A 19,776-nucleotide genomic window follows, 5' to 3' on the forward strand; every position below is an offset into this window, starting at 1 on the left:
CGGCCGATCATATTTGTACCACCGACAGAGGTAGTTCATGGCAGATATTTTGGTGTTGGAGGTGGGTTTAGCCAATAAGGTTTAAAGAGCAAGGATCCAAGGCTGCAACTCGCAAGTGTCAGCCGTAACCACCAACAAAAAAACTTACATATTAAGGAAAGCAATAAAAAATAAAGCAAATAAGGAAAAAAAACATACAAAACCTTTTTATTATTACATACAAGCATATAGAGTAGACTGTAGTAGTTTACTCGAAATTTTTTTCAAAATAGGAAAAATAAGTAGGTTAAGATGGATTATAGGAGAGAGAAAAGAAGTATTAGAAAACTAGGAGATTCGCCATTTGAAATGGCGGATCTCGACAAACATGTAGGGCCTGCCAGATATTGTCTGGTGAGGTGGACGAAAACCCTGATATCCGCCATTTCAAATGGCGGAACACGAATTAAATATTCGTGTTCCGCCATTTGAAATGGCGGATGTCAACACTGTTGATCCGTCATTTTAACTGGCAGTTCACATAACCCAAAGTAGCCTACCCCTATTGGTAAAAGTGGATTTTGTTAGACATCCGCCATTTGAAATGGAAGATGTCATCCTGACATCTGCCATTTCAAATGGCGGATGTTAATAGTGACTTTGACTGACTGACATGACAACACACCCGTTTTCCTTTTTATATTATTTACTTTTTTTATTATTTACTTATAATAATAACCAACAACCTAAAATTTAATACAAAAATTATTTTTAATGTGTTTTAAAAATATGTTTTGCCTCTTTATTATTTTTTAGTTTTGTAAATGTTATTATTTAAAAAATACAAAATTTAATATTAATATAAGTAAATAATATAAAAAGAAAAAGGAAAAAGGGTTGATTATTATTATAAAAAAAGTAAATAATATGTTTTGCCTCTTTTTTTTCTCTCTCCTATATTAATATTAAATTTATAAATTAAATGTGGCTCAATGGTAGAGCATTCACTTTACAAGTGAGAAGTATGGGGTTAAAACCTCACTATCACCAATTTATATGGAAAATATGAGGGATGACCCTGGCTTGCCAGGGTTCGAGTCCTGATCTCACCCGGTTTTACCGGCTCCTCGCTGTCGTGCCATTTGGCGGGCGTGGAAGGTCGGGTTTTATCCGGTGAATCCCTCAATAGGTGGACCGCTAGGGGCTCCGTCCGTCCGGACTAGTGGCCGGCTCGGGCTACCATTAGCTAATGGGGGCCGCGTACGGAGTACCCGGCGTTACTTAGTTGGTCGTTCAAAAAAAATATATTAAATTTTGTATTTTTTAAATAATGACATTTACAAAACTTAAAAATAATAAATAGGCAAAACATTTTTTAAAACACATTAAAAATAAATTTTTTATTAAATTTTAGGTTGTTGGTTATTATTATAAGTAAATAATAAGAAAAAAGTAAATAATATAAATAGGAAAAGGGGTGTGTTGTCATGTCAGTCAGTCAAAGTCACTATTAACATCCGCTATTTGAAATGGGGATGTCAGGATGACATTTTCCATTTCAAATGGCGGATGTCTTAACAAAATCCACTTTTACCAATAGGGGTAGGCTACTTTGCGATATGTGAACTGCCAGTTAAAATGGCGGATCAACAGTGTTGACATCCGCCATTTCAAATGACGGAAATATTTAATTCGTGTTCCGCCATTTTAAATGGCGGATGTCAGGGTTTTCGTCCACCTCACCAGACAATATCTGACAGGCCCTACATGTTTGTCGAGATCTGCCATTTCAAATGACGGATCTCCTAGTTTTCTAAAACTTCTTTTCTCTCTCCTATAATCCATCTTAACCTACTTGTTTTTCCTATTTTAAAATTTTTTTCTAGTTTACTCTCGAGTTACATCATTAGAATTTAAGAAAAAATTTCAAAGAAAATAAATTTATAAACACTTTAATTTTAATTTTAACAATTGTTAGAACTAAAGATACTTGAATTTTAATATCTAACTAAAATTGCTAACTTCAACTCGTGCAATCTAAAGTCTAAGCTCATGACTAAATGGTCTAATGGATTTACTTTGATCCTTACAAATACAAGGTTAAATGGAACTTTAGATACAACAAAATTGTAGTTCTCATATAAATATCACATCCGGTCAACTAGTTTAAATGTTCATATTTCGGTATTGTTAACTTGAAAAGGTCATGCATTTTTTAGTTTTTCATTTGAAATGAAGTTATGGATAAATATAGTAACATGATCGTTTCTAGTAAAGGGTTGTAATGAGTACGGTTGTATTGTTCTTTGAACATATAGAGTGATGAAACATTTTATAAAAAATGTTTATTATGAATGAGCACTTTTTGTTGAGTATTGGTATTGTTTCGATATCATAACAGACACCAACCAAACATCATCAGTATTGGTATCAATATACATTTTTCATGTTTTGCGTTTTGATGCCTTTTGGTTTATACCTTCAATGTTTTCAGATTTCGTATTTTTGGTATAATACGGTTCATTATCGATCTCATTCCTAGTTTAACAAAAAATAATATTATGAATTTTCTTTTTCATCCGGTCATTCACTTTCAACAAATATCTCATACACTAACATGCACAAGTTTACAAAATCTATATTATTAAACTTTTTTTGCATACAACCTTCGCTTTCAACAAATTTACAATATATTTAACACATACAAGTTTACGTAATCAAATTGAACTCAAAATTCAAGAATATAATTAGGCTATTAGAAGAATCAATCTTTCAATTTATTATTTATGCCCTGAAGAAACACTAAATGACCCTGGCAGATTACGGATAACCTTAGGGTTAAGTAGATGTTTCCCACGAGGGTTAGGTCCGGCAAAGATGGTTATTCTTCTCGACCTGCAAAACAGACACCGTAAGCTTGTCACTGAGAAGGGGGGGGGGGTTCCTCCTTGTGACCACCCTCCGGCGTGAGAATCAGACTAGATTGCTCTGAATATAAGTGTATATTGAGAGAAATAGCTAGAGAAGATAAGATAATGATACCGTTCCAAGGTGTTGGAGTATTTATAGCCGAAAGTAGGTTTCCAAGCAGGTACGGCCAGCTGTATAATATTCCTTTTCCACCAACTATGGGCTATGTACGTGCCACAATGGGAGTTGGTGGGTAGGCAGCGGCTGATAGTGACATTTTGTACTGGAGCGTGCTCCTCCTCGTACTATTGTCGGTGAGCTGTCACCCTGTGATTGATTCATGGGCTGCTTTTGTCAGATCTTGTCTATTTTGTCCATACCTTGGCAGGTATAGTACAAAAGATCTTCCAGAAGCGTACGGACTGGCTCTTTTGGGCGGGAATATTCCCGCCCTGCTCATTCCTTCAGGTGACTGCTGAAGTATAAGAGTTAGCGCCTTATGTGTGTAGCCTTACTGTTAGTGCGGGTAGCCTTCCTTCTTGGCTTGTACCCATAGCTGCGGAAACAGGCAGGGTACTGTACCAAGGGAGGCTTTCCTGCGGGAACAGCTGGCTTACTGCGTGTAGGGTCTTCATCTCTCTGAGAATGGTGGGTCCTGCGGAACCAGTTGGTCTTTGCGCAGACGTACCTCTTCAAGGTGTGTCTTGCGGGTCCAACTGGGTTTTGCGGGGACCTACCTCTTCAAGTCCCCCCAGTCCATTGTTCTTCTTATGAATTGTTAATAAGTGAGGTGAACTTTTGGACTTTAAGCAAGGGGTCTTAAAGAGGGGTTTTTGTTTTTTAAGGTTTTCTGTGGGGATTCTTCCCGCAGTTTTCCTAATGTCACTTGCAGAAATTCCCGACTTTTCTGCCTGATCTTTGGTTATGATGCGGGTAGGTGTTTAACCTCTTCGCAAGTCGGGAGCGTTGAGTTTCACTTGTATAGATTCTTCACGAGGTTTTGGTAGTTTTGGACATAGTGATCAGTTATGTTAAACCACCAATTCCACGTTGAAGCTTCAAACAATCTAGTTCTCAACGTTCCCGCCATGCGGAGGTGTTATTTCTCTTTCTGCAAGCATGGCCCATAAGATCCTTCTTGGGTTCAATTCCCTGCAAGTGCTGAGTATGTGAAGGGTTTCGCCTTGACACTGTACCCGCACTTGTCTTACGGTTCCTTGTTTTCCAAGGTATCTTGGCTTCAATTCCCTGCAAGTGCTAAGTATGTGAAGGGTTTCGCCTTGACACTGTACCCGCACTTGTCTTATGGTTTCTTGTTTTCCAAGGTAAGGGGGTATATTCCCTCTTATTTTTGAATCTTTTTGAATCTTTCTGAAATTCGAAGAGTTGGTAAAAGGATAAGGACAGTCCAAACGGCTGAAGGGACGTTGGCGTCTTCTGACGGTTTCAGGACGTGCAGGAAGTTATGACAATGTGACAGCATGTGGTCAATCAGGACGCTTTTTCAGGCGCGTGGGCGCGAGTTTCATGTCACGCGCCATTCTGACACCTGTTGCCAGCTTACTTTATCCACACGTGTCGCCGTTTCATTGCACCTGCGCTCTCTCTCTCCTCCGCATTAAATTCATCACATTCATTGCGATGAGTATATAAGGGGGTAGAGGGTGCATCTCATTCCATACTTTCACTTCACTCTTCTTCTTCTAAGCGATTTCCGGCGAATACTCAACTTTTCCGTCGAGCATTCTCCTGAAATCGCTCTCTTTAACATCTAAAAAATGTCGTCTTCTACTCATGATCCCGAGGCTAATGTCGAGGAGTCCGATGTATACCTTGAGAACCCGACGTCCACGTCTGATAAGGACGATAAGAGTACTGCTGGCGAGTGCCAGTGTACTCTTTCTGTCGATTTATACCACTATATCGTCAAGAAGTTCATGCTCGAGCCTTATGAGCCTGAGTTTCCGGAGCCCCACCAGACGGTGTACGATGCCCCTAAGGGCAAGATATGGGTCTACGCCTCGTTCTTCATATATGGGAATCTCAGATTCCCATTAACGAAGTTTGTATACCGTGTTTTGGAGAAACACGGTGTGCATTTGACGGAGGTGCACCCGATGGCGATTGCTAAAGTTTGCCACTTCGAATGGGTGTGCCGTATTCTGGGCATCGAGCCCCGCGTCGACCGCCTGATGACCTTCTACTCCTGGAGGTGCATCCAGAGTTGGTATACCCTGGTCACTCGGATCAAGGGGTTGAAGATCTGCGCTACCGAGCGCAGTCTTCGGTCTTGGAAGCGGGAGTTTTTCTTCATCTCCGCTCGCGTCGTCCCCATTGCGATGACGTTCAAGAACTGGAGGGCGCTCCCTAGCCTTCACGCCTCCAATTACCAGGAGGCGGAATGGTTCGCCAAGATCTCCCAGATCCAGACTCCGGTTTATCGCTTTGCGGAGTCTGGGATGGTGATGCTCGGGATGAGCCGCGTGTGGAAGGATGCTGGGTCTGGGACGCCGCAAATACCCATCGTCCTTGAATACGGTTTGAGCTCTATTCCTTACGGTATGCTCCATTTTTTGTGTTGGTTTAGAATTTTTCTTCTAACATTGTTATCTTTTTTATTTCAGAGGGGAACGATTTACAGTCGCTCTTGCATCCGCTGGAGACTGGTGGTCCCGCACGGTTGGGTACTCGTGATCTCGATGAGAACGAGTTGCCCATTCTGGATCAAACGACGGATAGATTCGTAGAAGTCTACCCGCCGGGCCACGAAATTTTGAGTGCCACCCGGCCAGGTAAGGAGTTTTTTAATCCTTGTCCTCTTCATGCTCAAACTTCTGCTGGAATTCCTCTGATTTTGTCATCTTCTGATGAGGAATCCACAGATGGGCCTTTATTTGTGAGGAAGAAGAAGGCTGCTAGCGGGAAGGGCAAGGCGAAGGTTGCTTCCGTCGTCGACCTGGGGAATCAGTCTGATTCCGAGACTGAGAGTGAGGAGGCGGCGGGGAACCTTGGTGGTGGTGGCGAGACCATTGTCTCAGAGGTTGAGACAACTATCGCTTCCGAGCCACCAAACGTTGCGACGGAGACTGGGGTGAAGAGGCCAGTCCCATCGGGTTCGTCTCCGCCCGTCAGGTCTTTCAAGATTAAGAAAACCCGTAAGTATATTTTGTGTACCTTTTCCGCATTTCTTTCCGCCATTGTTTTTAATATTTTGTTCTTTATGCAGGAGTGGACGTATCCGCTTTCCAGAGTGGTGCGGGAGGAAGCAGTTCCGGACCCACGACGATAGGTTTGGTCAACCTATCCGAGGCAATGACCCAGGCGCCTGCGCCTGTTTCCGGTGCTGGTTCGGTTGCTCATACTGTTGAGTCAACTGTTCCGGTTATGACGTCATCTCCGCCGGCCGTCAGTGCCATCTTTACCACATCCTTCACTGGGCCGGCGGTGACTTTTTCTGCGAGTTCATCCGCAGCGGCGACCACAGTTGTGAGTTCATCTCCAATGAGTTCACCTCCGATGGTCTCTACCACGGTGGCTTCTACCATGCCCCCTCCGGTGTCAGCGACTACCTCGTCCATGGCCGGTTCTTCAGGTATGTCTGGGGTTGGGACCTCTGGACTTACCTCTGTTGATGAGGGGGTCCAATCTTTGCCTCCTTCCCATCTCCTTGACCTCTTGGATGGATATCCTCTAGGTTCGGGTGATGGGTTTGGCGGCTACCGGCCTGTTACCGACCCTACAGGTGCGTGGGGTCATTTTGGCCTATTATCCATTTTTGTCATTTTTTTCCTAACTGTTTTTTGTTTTTGCAGTTTCGGATTCTAATGAGGTGTATGCTCCACGGTGGAATATCCGCCGGGGAACGACCCTCCGAACGGCTGCGGACTGCGTCGACTGGGCGCGCCATGCCGCCCCAAGCGGTGCGTTGGGGGAGGCAATGGCTAGCTACCAAGAGGGTAGGTTGTCCAACGAGCTCCGAATCCTCCTTGCCCGGATGCAGCCGCGCGTCGAGTTACTTTGTCGTGAAAACGACAAGTTAAAGACTGCGCGTAGTCTAGAAGTGGCTCAGGCGCGAGCATTGCAGGAGGAGAACAAGAGGCTTGCTACCACCGCTGCGGAGAAGGAGAAGGCCTTCAAGGACATTGAGGTCGAGATTCAGGCCAGGCATGAGGCCCGTTCCAAGGCTACCCAAGCTGTTAACGAACAGCTTAGGTTGGCCAAGGAAACTGCGCGTAATGCGACCGAGAGGGCCACCAAAGCTGAAGCCGTTGCTGAGCCTCTGCGCACTGAGAACGAAGAGCTCAAAGCCAAACTAGAGAAGCTTCAGCAGGCTCATGATGCTTTGGCTTTAGAAGATGCCAAGAAGCTCCAAGAGCTCTTGGATCAAAAGGGTATGCTTGATCGCACTGAGCGCAAGCTTAAGGGCGTTGAAGAGGCTGCTGCTAAGGATGTGTTGCTTGCCAACCTCAACAAAAATGAAGCCGAACGTGCCCGCGATCAAGCTCAAGCTACCCTTCAAGAAGCTCTGACAAATAGGGAATGGCTTCTACGAGAAGCGCTGCCGCATGTACGCATAACTTCATAATTTCTTTGCTTTACGCTTTTCTTTATACTTAGAAAAATTTTTGATATATATATATTTTTTTGTAGGTTGTGCATCGGATTTTTGCGAACACATCTTATGACGATGCCATGAGTGCAGCCCTCAACGCTTCTCATGAGGATGGGGAGAAAGCTGGTTTCCTGCTTGGTCTAGGATTTGCTGAGAAGGGCATCCCGCCTTCCAACTTTCCTTTACACGATGTAGACACTGAAGCTGCCTACGACCAAGCTGTGAACCAGTATGCTGCCTTCCCGCATCCGGTTGTAGAGAAGGTGAACGAAATTGCGGCTGCTGATGACGGGCTAGCTGTTCTCAAAGCTTTCCTTGAACCGCCACAACCAACTGATGGTGCGGGTTCAAGTGGGTTTGGAGGGAGTGGTCCCGAAGCTTGAACCTTGAGATCCCTTCCAACCGTTAGGATAGATTTGTATTTTTGTAGGCGGGTAGATACCTAGCCATTCTTGTAATGTTTGAATTTTTATTGTGAATATAAATATTTTGTTAACGCCTTGCCTTGTAAACATTATATGTTTTGCTCATGCATATTTTAGTTTAACTTAGCAATTTTCTAAGTGTTTTGAATAAGTTAACCTTTCGACGCGTGTCGGATAATAGGTTAATGTTCTGTTCCCTCTATCATGATTGTGCGGGTAGAACCGTCACTTTCACTTAGTAGGATGACCAAACTTCACTTATATCTGACCTGCGTGAAGGTTTTCCTTATCTTCCCCTTAGAAATATTTACTGTTTTTGTGTTTATGCGGGTTGTGCCGCTTTCCACACGCAACGACTTACTTCCACACTTATTTATGCGGTGAATACCGGCATATCAGTGTGGTCAGTTCATAAGTATAAAGGTAAGGCTATCAACACAATGTGATAAAGAAGAATCATTTCCATTAGAAGTGGCTCTAGGCCTTTTCTTTACAAGTTTGGAATTGATCTACATGTAACATTTGCGTAATTGAGCTCCATTCCATGTTCTTGGGATGGGGGTGCCATCGAGCCTTTCGAGCCGGTATGCGCCCTTTCCCAAAACTTCTTTAATAATGTAAGGCCCTTCCCAGATCGGGGCCAGCTTTCCTGGGCGCTCTTGGTTCGAAGCCTCGTTGTTACGCAGTATGTAGTCTCCGACATTGAAGTTGCAGAGTTTTACCCGCGTGTTGTAGTACTTTTGCATTTTTCGCTTGTAGTTCTCTTCACGCACTGCGGCTAAGTCTCTGCGTTCTTCGGTTAGCATAAGGTCTAACCGTCTTTCCGCATCATTGTCTTCTGGTTGAGTTATGACTCTTGGTGAGGGTAGACCAATCTCGACTAGAATCATGGCTTCAGTGCCATAGGTTAGGCTGAACGGAGTTTCGCCCGTGCTTGCTTTTTTCAACGTTCTGTTTGCCTAAAGGACATGTGGAACTTCGTCCACCCAGCCGGATCTATGCTCCAAGAGTCTTTTCTTTATACCGTCGACGATGCTCTTGTTTACTCTTTCCACTTCACCATTACCCTGCGGGTGTGCCACTGAGGTAAAGGTGTGGGTGATTTGAAGCTCTTTCAGCCACTTTTGTAGCTTCTGGTCAGCAAAGTTGGTGCCGTTATCGCTCACCAAATTCTGGGGAATACCTGTGATCATCGCGACACCCTCAGTTGTTGGCCATCCCATCATGCCATGGACCGAAGACACCACGGCATTAAATCTTGACATCCCATCTCTCCCGAAGAGAATGTCTTATGTGTGGTGTGGCTTCCTCATTGGGTATCCTATCTTTCCCCGTCACTCTCACGGTTTACGCCTTGTTGGCCATCCCTTCCATCGAGGCGTAAACCGTTTCTAGGCGTTCTTTGTCTTCGTCGTCTAGTTTGTCGAAGAACTGCCTATACATGACCGTTGACGAAGCGCCGTTATCAGCAAGAGTGCGGGAGGTGATGTAGTGCCCCATCTGGCTTTTGATCACTATGGGGCCTTCTTTGTTGGGCCCTCCTGGCACACGCGGGAAGCGCACTTCAGCTTCCTTCCACGCACTTGGCTCTGTCGTTCGTCGTTTTCTTCCTCTGACGTTGCCATGAACCATGTGGATGCTGATGTCGACGGGCTTTCGTCCGTTGCCCTTGTACCGATTGTCATTTCTCCCTCCGTTCTTGATTGACGCCACGAGGTGTGTAAGTTTTCCATCTTTGACGAATGTTTCGACAATATCCTTCAAAGACGTACACTCCTCTGTGGTGTGGCCTTTTATCCCGTGGAAGTCACAGGATTTGCTCTGATCAGCGTTATGACGCTGCCGGATTATTGGAGCCTTTGGCCACGGGAGTTTCTCGGTGGCAAATACCTCGGTGACGCTTTTTGTGAGTGACGTCCATCTGGGATTCCGGGACGAGTGTGTGTTATTCCTTCCGCCTAATAGAGGGCGAGAGCTGGATGAGGTGTCAAAGTTTACCCTTGACTGCCAAATACCAAGCTTTCTCTTTTTGTTTTGTCGGGCGGTACGGACATTATTTTCTCTGGTCCTCTGCGTGTAGAGATTTGTGCTCTGGGGAAGATTTCTACCCAGTTGCTTCTCCGTCTCGGCAAAGCGTTTAGCTGCCGTCATGATGGCATCCCACGTGGATGGCATGCCATCTTTACCCGTCAAAGTGCGGATAAGCTCTGGGTACTCGGCGCCCTGGATGAAAGCGGCGCAAACAAGATCTTCGCTTATAGTGCCTAGACTTAGCTTCTTTGAGTTGAAGCGAGTGATAAAGTCTAGCAAAGATTCGTCTTCCTCTCGGACGCAGTTGAGGATCGTCCACTACTCTTCAGTATATTTTCTTTGTTGACTGAAGTGCTGGCTGAACTTGTGCTGGAAGTCTGCCCAATCATAGATGTGGTGGACCGGTAGACGATCAAACCACGCTCTAGCTGCCCCGACGAGCGTCATTTGGAACATGTAACACCACGTGGGTTCCGTCCAATTACTGACAGTTGCCCCCGCTATGAATCTGTTCAAGTGATCGTCTGGGTCGGATACGCCATCGTAAGTGCCTATGTTGGACATCTGTTTGGCACTCTTTGGAGCGATTGCTTCCGCAATGTCTCTTGCAAACTTGGACGTTCCCGCATTTGCAACAGTCGGTCTGAAAGTTTTGGAGAAGTCACGTGGGTTTCCCCCCGCGCTCTTTGGCTTGAAAGTTTCTCCAAAATTTCTTTTCGAACGGAAGTCTACTTCTTTACGCTTCCCTTTCGCCTTATGACGAGGGTTTGCGTCACTGTCAGATTCTTCCCAATCATCATCCGAATACTCGAAATCATTACTCATGTTGAGCTGTTGTCGAGTGCTTCCGAATTCGTCATTGGCCTGTTGGAGTGAACGTAAACGTTCATCCAACTCAGCTTGGAATTCTTTCTGCGTGCTTCCGCCCAGGCCTTAACTTGATCTAGTGTTTGGCGGGGAAGCCTCGTCTGTTGCTTCACTACCTGGGTATCAATGAATCCCAGGGGAGGATTGTTTACTGCACTTGCCCCGGCTTGGGTAACCGGGGTAGTGTTCGTAAAAATCGTGTATTCACCGGTGTTCCCCCCAGTAGCTGGGGTTATGGTTACCGGAGTTTCTTGGTCACTCGGTGGCCTTGGCATTGGAGTAACCTTAACCATCTTCCCAGAAGTTTGAAAAAACTGAGAAAGAGAATTAGTTCTAGCTTAATGCACGGATGGCGCCAATGAAGAAACACTAAATGACCCCGGCAGATTACGGATAACCTTAGGGTTAAGTAGATGTTTCCCACGAGGGTTAGGTCCGGCAAAAATGGTTATTCTTCTCGACCTGCAAAACAGACACCGGAAGCTCGTCACTGAGAAGGGGGGGTTCCTCTTTGTGACCACCCTCCGGCGTGAGAATCAGACTAGATTGCTCTGAATATAAGTGTATATTGAGAGAAATAGCTAGAGAAGATAAGATAATGATACCGTTCCAAGGTGTTAGAGTATTTATAGCCGAAGGTAGGTTTCCAAGCAGGTACGGCCAGCTGTATAATATTCCTTTTCCACCAACTATGGGAGTTGGTGGGTAGGCAGCGGCTGATAGTGACATTTTGTAATGGAGCGTGCTCCTCCTCGTACTATTGTCGGTGAGCTGTCACCCTGTGATTGATTCATGGGCTGCTTTTGTCAGATCTTGTCTATTTTGTCCATACCTTGGCAGGTATAGTACAAAAGATCTTCCAGAAGCGTACGGACTGACTCTTTTGGGCGGGAATATTCTCGCCCTGCTCATTCCTTCAAGTGACTGCTGAAGTATAAGAGTTAGCGCCTTATGTGTGTAGCCTTACTGTTAGTGCGGGTAGCCTTCCTTCTTGGCTTGTACCCATAGCTGCGGGAACAGGCAGGTTACTGTACCCAGGGAGGCTTTCCTGCGGGAACAGCTGGCTTACTGCGTGTAGGGTCTTCATCTCTCTGAGCATGGTGGGTCCTGCGGAACCAGTTGGTCTTTGCTCAGACGTACCTCTTCAAGGTGTGTCTTGCGGGTCTAACTGGGCTTTACGGGGACCTACCTCTTCATGCCCTAATTTAGGTTTCTCGTCTTGATTGCCAACTTATAGCACAAAATATATTTGATCAAGTGTTTCTCCTTTTTTGAAACCGCTAATGTATTTTTTTTCTTACTTCTACTCCATGCCTCAAAAAAACTAGACACACAACCTTAAACCTTTTAGTTGAAACCCATATGTCTTTGCTACTAGATAAACTAGTGGTTTTTGATTAAGATTGCAGTTGGTTTTAAACTTAAAATTTATTTTTAGTCCCTTAATGAATGGGTGTTTCATCAACGTTACTAATTAACAAAAGCTCTAATATTGTGATGGTTTAATGGAAATTTAGAATGCTGCACGTAGGATATAAAAGGGTTAGAACTTGTAAAGTCAAAAGAGAGCTAAATCCTTTAGAATAATAATAATAATAATAATAATATATTAAAAGCAAATAAATGATGTATCACACTATCACCCTCTCATTTGCTCATTAATTATACTACGTTCTCGCGTGTCACTTATGTGAGCGTGTTTACATGTGAGCAGCTCAGTCGTTCACGTAACACATATAATTTACTCATGCATGGGCGGCGTAAGTGTGAGGTAACAAGGCTTGGGTTTATGAGTTATGACTTACAATGTATAACGTATGGTCCAACATCCATAGTTGTAATCTTCTGGGTTAAGAAAATATATTATTATAAGACAATGGATAAAAACAACAAAGCATCCAACCAATTTATTCGCCTTCGGGTTTAAACCAACTATTTAGAAAAATGTGTAAATGACGTTAATATAATACTACTGATCCGTATGCAAATGGTATTTTTAAACCTTACCATAGGTTTTTAACTAAAACTTTAATGTTAGAACAAATATCGGTTTCGTTTTGCTAAATCTAAGCTTGACTAACTTACGTCTTTTTCTTCTTCATATAAATGTATGAGATTTTCATTTCTTGTCATTCTGTAGGTAGTACTAAGTACTAACACCGTTAATCTATGTTGTTTAACGAATGGCTATACTCCGCCATAGCCATCATTTAACCTAGATATATTGGTTTTATTAATTTCAACTATCATTTTTTGATCGTTGCTGGTCTCAACTTATAACGAATTGGCTGCTAACAGTACCATCTTTTAACATATTTATTCTCAATGGTCCGCGAGTAAAAGAATCCTAACGTCATTACTTGCAAGTCGTCGAAAAAACGTTTTTGGTCAGAAATGTCAAATTTTTTGTCGGAAAACTCAACCTGAACAACACCACCACCACCAACTGACTCACAACTAACCAACCACCACCACTTGAGCACCACCAACCGATTCCAACGATGGTTCTAGGGTTCCGGGGATCTCAATAATTGAAGCTTTTACTATAAAAAAGTTCTTAAATATGCAATCCAAGGTTACAAAAATGTGAGTTTTATTTTTTCGGTGACCTGCAATTGCGGCGTTTGGATTTCATTAGTCGCGGACTGTTATGAACAAATACATTAATAGATGAAATCGTCAGCAACCAATTCGTTAGTTGGGACCGCCAACGCCCAAAAATTGATAGTTGAGATTAATAAAAATATGAACATGTCGTATAATAGTAGTAACAACCCACCTCCTTCCACCTCTTTATGCAAGTAACCTCAAGAGTACCCCGACCAACCTTCCGACAAAATCAAATCCACCCCAAAACACTCCCAAATTTTGAAGTTCATCTTTTATATTAGAGTGTATTTGTATTAAGAGCTTATACGTTTTGCATATATCTATATGTATCTAGCTTCTAGGGTCAAATGACGATTTTACTCTTTTCATATAACAACAAAATTAACAATTTTAATTGTGTAACAAAAATAACAAGTTATTCAAACCAAACATATCATTACCAAGACGAAATCATAAACAATAAATCAAGAATTTTGAAAAAAAATGCCAAATTTAGTCATTGATACTATCTTCAAATGCAATTTGCAACCCGTCATCTACCGACATGTATTCTTTTTATCTATACATTATAGAAATTATACGGTTGGATGTTTGCCAATCTATAATATATATAAAGGAAAACATAAAAATCCTACGTGTCGCGATGTGATCGCTCCCCCTTTTTTTGAAGTCACCAGATTTGCTTGATTTTTAAATGGAGGCTTTTCATGCATTTGACCCGAATTAATGGGTATGGGTCTTACCAAACCCAGATATTCCTTAAACGGGTTATAACATGTCATTAAATTAAAATTATTCTCACTAAATTATTGATGTAAAAATCCTATAAAATAGGATATACTAAAAATTAATATCTTATTTATTTTTAAAAAGATATATATTATTTAAATTAAAAAACCAATTTTATAGTAAAAGAAATAAACGGGTCTTGGGTCTCATCAAACCATAAGTATATTATAAACTTTCATAAATATTATTTATAATTAAAAAACCAATTTTATAGTAAAAAAATAAATGGGTCTTGGGTCTCATCAAAACCATATAGCTTTTAAACCGGGTTATAACATCTCATTTATTTGTAAAACAATTTATCATCAAACCATAAATATATTATTAACTTTCGTATAATAAAAAAATATAAATTCAAAAAATAAATAAATATTAGAACAAACAATATAAAACAACCCCTGTAATACGGGGATTTGCAAATAATAATAATAATAATTATAATTATTTTTATCTAGTTTATTATCCCGATATCAAAGCACGGTTTCACATCTACTTGAACAAATATCATACATCGAAAACACAAATCCGATAAAAGTTTTAATTTGTTGGTATATTTTAGTAACGTTCTTACTTCTTTATTAAGTTTTGTTAGTTAGATATGCCACTTCTTGTTTAAACTCTATTTAATATCAAATGACAATACGACATGAAATCACTACTTTCTATTTTTCGGAACCTAAAAAAAAGTTAGGGAGTTAATAAAAAAAACTCGAAAGAAAAGTTATACTTATTCAAGATACACATACCCGTCACATACCCTACATAGGGCTACTTTTTGCATAGGCCTGAAAAATTACTTTTAATTTCTTTTTATATGTTATAGAAAAAGATTTATGTTTATATAAGGACCTAAGTTTATAGTAGTCATAAAACTTATCCTTAAATTCAACTATAAATAAAATAATAATGAATTTGGTTCTTCTAAGCTATAAAAGATTAGTGATAAATTTGTGCAAACAGTGTTTTAAATGATAAGTTGGACCTAATTCTTAATTGTTCTGATTAACTGATAAATGATTTGGGTCCAGCAATTTTGCAATATCAAGTTATCAACAACCGTAATTGGAAATTTAACGTCCTGTTTTTGAGTTTTTTTAAAGGAGGGAAATGAAAGGAAAACTAAGGATAGTTAAAAAATAGGTGTTCTTGAGTTTTTTTTAGAATTGAAAGGAAAGGAGTAGGAGTTATGAGGGATTAAATTGATGTTTTTTCCAATAAATTATCCTCTAAAAAATGGACTAATTACTAAGGATAAGTTTTTTCCCAGTAAGTTATCATTTCCTTTCCTCCAATTTCTTTCCAACTCAAGAACACACCTAATTAAAAAAAATTCATCTCCTTCCATTCCCTTTCTTATCCTTATCTCTCATTTCCTTTTCTTTCCTTGATTAAAAAACTCAAGAACAAGTAAGAGTCCAGGAGTTGAGGGCGTTCTCTAGGAGTTGAGGGCGTTCTCTTGAAAAGGAATTATTAAAGTCCTTTTTACAAACTTATTTTTAACACTTGAAATCTCGTGGACAGAACTTTAGATAGACGTGCTTTTTTAATTACGATTTACGTCTCTCTATATATTAATGTTTTCCTATCGTTTTCTTGTTTATACAAAAATAAAAGTAAAATAGTCAACACCCTATACAATAAATATACAATTTTCAAAACAATAAAAGTTTGACAACTATTAATTGCACCAATGGGCCAAAAGTCACACCTCTTTTTAGACTACAGTTATATAATAAGTGTTCTAGTGGACACACTATAATATTATTTTCATGCATATCAATACAATATCACCAGCTATATGATAAATGGATCACACTACTATAATCTCCCACTTTTCAAAATGGAGGACATCCCTTCTGAGTTGACTCGGATTTACATGTTCATCATCCTACTCACCTTTTTAACTCACCCGATAACCTCTATTGTCGCGACACAAGAGCTTGTGAAAGGGTTCACTGCGACACCGGATTCATCGGTTACATCATTCCAGCCTTTACTGAGTGATAAAGTTGGTAACTACTCACTCGGGTTCCTTCGAGTTGATCTGGCTCAACTCGTTGTTGTTGTCATTCATGTCCCGTCACAAGAGCGGCTATGGACCGCTGGGAAAGGTCTAGTGACTCGTTGGTCATCCGACACACGTTTGTCATTTAATGGCAGTCTTGTAATTTCCAATGAACGAACGGGGCATTATGGTCAAGTCTCACGGATGGTGACCGGGTTCGACTCTTGGACACGTCTAATTTATTAATAGAGAAGGCGGGCGGCACTTCTTTAATCTTATGGCAAAGTTTTGACTTTCCCGATAATACCCTTATGGAGGGTCAAAATTTCACTAGTGCCATGATGCTAGTTTCGTCTAACGGGTTGTATTCGATGAAACTAGGGCCCGATTTCATTGGGTATTACGCAAAGTTTGTTGCTAATTCTGACCCGGGCCATCTTTATTTCCAGCACAATCCAATTGAAGCTAAGGCCCGGATCATAGAAGGCGGGGGACCCATCCGGGTTGTGGTCAGCCCGGATGGATTCTTGGGTATGTATCAAAATGATACAGCCGGTTGACGTGCAACCGTTTACTAGTTTTCAACAACCAGGGACCGGTAACCGTCGGGTTCGGCTAGAACCCGATGGTAACTTGTTCGGGTACTACTGGACCCGATCATCTTGGTTGGTGGATTTCAAACAAGTAGCTGATTCATGTGATCTACCTAGCTCGTGTGGGACATACGGTCTATGCCAAAGGGTGTACATGTTTAGATGACCGAACGTCTTACACGTCCGGTCGGTGTGAAAACAAGGAAACAATAATCGGATCCGACGATGATTTATGCCAGAAAAAGTTTAGGGCGATGAGGAGGATTGGAGTTGAGTTACCGAATAAAGAGATAATGGCGTACACGATCATGAGTTCTTTAGAAAAATGTGAGCGTGCATGTGAAGAAAACTGCACGTGTTGGGGTGCGGTTTACAGTAACACGTCTGGTTTCTGTTACATCATAGATTACCCTATACAAACATTAGTGCTTGATGATACAAAGGTGGGTTATTTTAAGTTGAGGGAGGGTGTAGAAAAAGATAATAAGGTAATTGGATTATGGGTTGGATTAGGTTTACTTTGTGGGTTAGTTTTGTTAATTTTGGGAATTGGAGGGGTGATTTTGTACAAGAAGGAAAGTAGAGGGGTTAAAGGGTATGTACAGGAGGATGGGTTGGATGGTGGAGTGGGGCCCTATAAAAATTTGGGATCAGCAAGTTTCAAGTCTCTAGAGTTAAGTGTAAGGTGACGTAAGCAATGACGTATTTCGAGGGTTTGACTTTGACTAATGTTTGACTTTATATGTATAGATCTATGGGTCGAGATGTGTTAAAACTTAAAAGGTCAAGTGGATCTTAACGGTCACGTGACTCACGTGAAGCCGATACGAATATAGATTTGTACAATTAAAAATGTTTCTAGTCTAGAGGTGCTTGAGATTTGTTTATTTATGTGTTTCTTTATTAAATAAATTTAAAACTTCAATGTATATTTTTTTGTATCAATATGTTAATTTTATATGCATTGCTCAAAAATTTTGTTAATGAATTTGTGAATAAAATGTCAAATCTCTTTTGATATGATTCGCAAAGATCAATTTATTGTCCTTCAACGGAGCCTAAGTTTATAGCATCTTCAATTTTCAATAATTAGTTTTTGGGTGTTTTTAAGGAGAGGGGATATAAAATGGAGGAGAGAGTGTTTGGTTTGTAACTTTGATGAATATACGATTACACATGTTTACGTGAATGAAAAGAGAGGGAGAATAGAAAGCGAGGGAGGTAAGAGAAAAAATTATATTTTTATGGTTGTTCTATGAGCTAGTTTGAGTCAAGCTAGCATTAACATGGACACGAGCTAATAATCATAGGAGCTGGAAATTCAACTTGTATTTGATGAGAGCTAGCTCATGGGCTATGGCACAATTGCAAGGCCTCGTACCCGATAGCCCTACTTTAGTGTCGGATTTACTCATAAGCACAGTTCTTACAGATCAGAGTTAATTAAAATTTTCGCGGAAACGTTAATCTTTAGTCATTCGATACAATACATAAATCCTTTCTATAAAACCATAACATAAAGCATCATATTCAAAACATCATCTCTTCCATCTTCAGATGTCAGCCGTTCAATCCATGCCATATGCCATCCTTATGCTAACTCTTCAGTCTGATCACCTGCGTGCATCCTAAAAGTCAGCTACGCTGAGTGAGTTCTAGTTAATCAAGCAACTTGCCATACAACCACTACATGCATTCATATGCGTATCCGAAGACCATAGTCCACTGTCTGACCTGTTCACCTTACCACTTAACCACTTAACTGCCCTAACCACTTAGCCACTTGTTTACGGAAGCACATAGAGACTTGTTCTCCCACGTGCTCACGTTATGCCACTTAATAACGAAGGCACGTATAGGCTTATCCTACCACGCACTCACATTATGCCACTTAATAACGAAGGCACGTATAGGCTTACCCTACCACGTACTATCATCATGCCACTAACACCCTTACGAGACCCTTGCTACTTCTGTCACACTCTACCTTTACTTGTCTACCGCACACTTTATATCATTAAATCATTTACATAATAACCAAGTTACATCACAACATTTACACACACTAATAACCACTTGGGGATCATTCCCGAATGACGGTACGCGCAATATCTGAAGATCATTCACACACCGACTAACGTTACCTTCCCTGTCTACACGTGCAATATCCGAAGATCGTTCACGCACCAACAGACATCCATTCTTAACATATATAAATATATATCACATCAAACATTATAGCATACACTTACTACTTAAGGTAAGTGTATTCACACTTCACATCGAGTATGCACACTGCCTTGAAAACATAACAAGGAAGTGGGGCTAGAAACTCACCTGAATGCGGTTACGTTCACCGTTAATAGTTATTCCCTTCTTTAGCTGTGCGCGACTAACTGTATAACAATTTCACGTATCAATTATCTATCGCTACCCATACCATATTTCCAGTTTAATTATAACCCTCAACGAACGGGGGTCCGGGGGCAGCGCCCCTGGCAGCGGGGTTTTAGGGGTGGCAGCTCCTAGCAGGGTCCAAAGGGCAGAGCCCCTGGCTGGGGTCGAGCTGCCAGGTCAGCTTGGAAAAATTTTATTTCTATTAACTGTCTTAACACATTTTCCATTAGGATTTTAAATTATTATTTTATTCTCCAACTCATTCCTCATAACGAATTAAGCCTAATTCGTTATCTGAACGTAGCCTGATTCGTTATCTTACGTGATCTGATTCGTTAGTCTAGTTCGTTAACGATTATAACGAATCGGGCGTCTTAACGAATTGGACCTTCATAACGAACTTGGGTTAATTCGTTATCCTTTCCACAACGAAATTGGACACGAACTAAAGCTAGTTCGTTAAGCATCTTTAACGAATCTCTTGACGAATCACCCCTAGTTCGTTAACTCCCCGTTAATTAATTACCTCTAATTCGTTAACTCCGCGTTAACGAATTA

The 19,776-nt window shown here is 41.3% G+C and overlaps 1 pseudogene; it reads left to right on the top strand.

The window, feature by feature from the left end:
- Window positions 1-16,063: 16,063 nt before the first annotated feature.
- LOC143575546 (PAN domain-containing protein At5g03700 pseudogene) lies at window positions 16,064-17,690 on the top strand (annotated as a pseudogene).
- Window positions 17,691-19,776: the final 2,086 nt, after the last annotated feature.

Source organism: Bidens hawaiensis, unplaced genomic scaffold (assembly GCF_021521415.1).
Source record: "Bidens hawaiensis isolate Kalapana, Puna unplaced genomic scaffold, B.hawaiensis_p1.1 tig00027535_1, whole genome shotgun sequence".
In the NCBI taxonomy this organism is placed as follows: Eukaryota; Viridiplantae; Streptophyta; class Magnoliopsida; order Asterales; family Asteraceae; genus Bidens; species Bidens hawaiensis.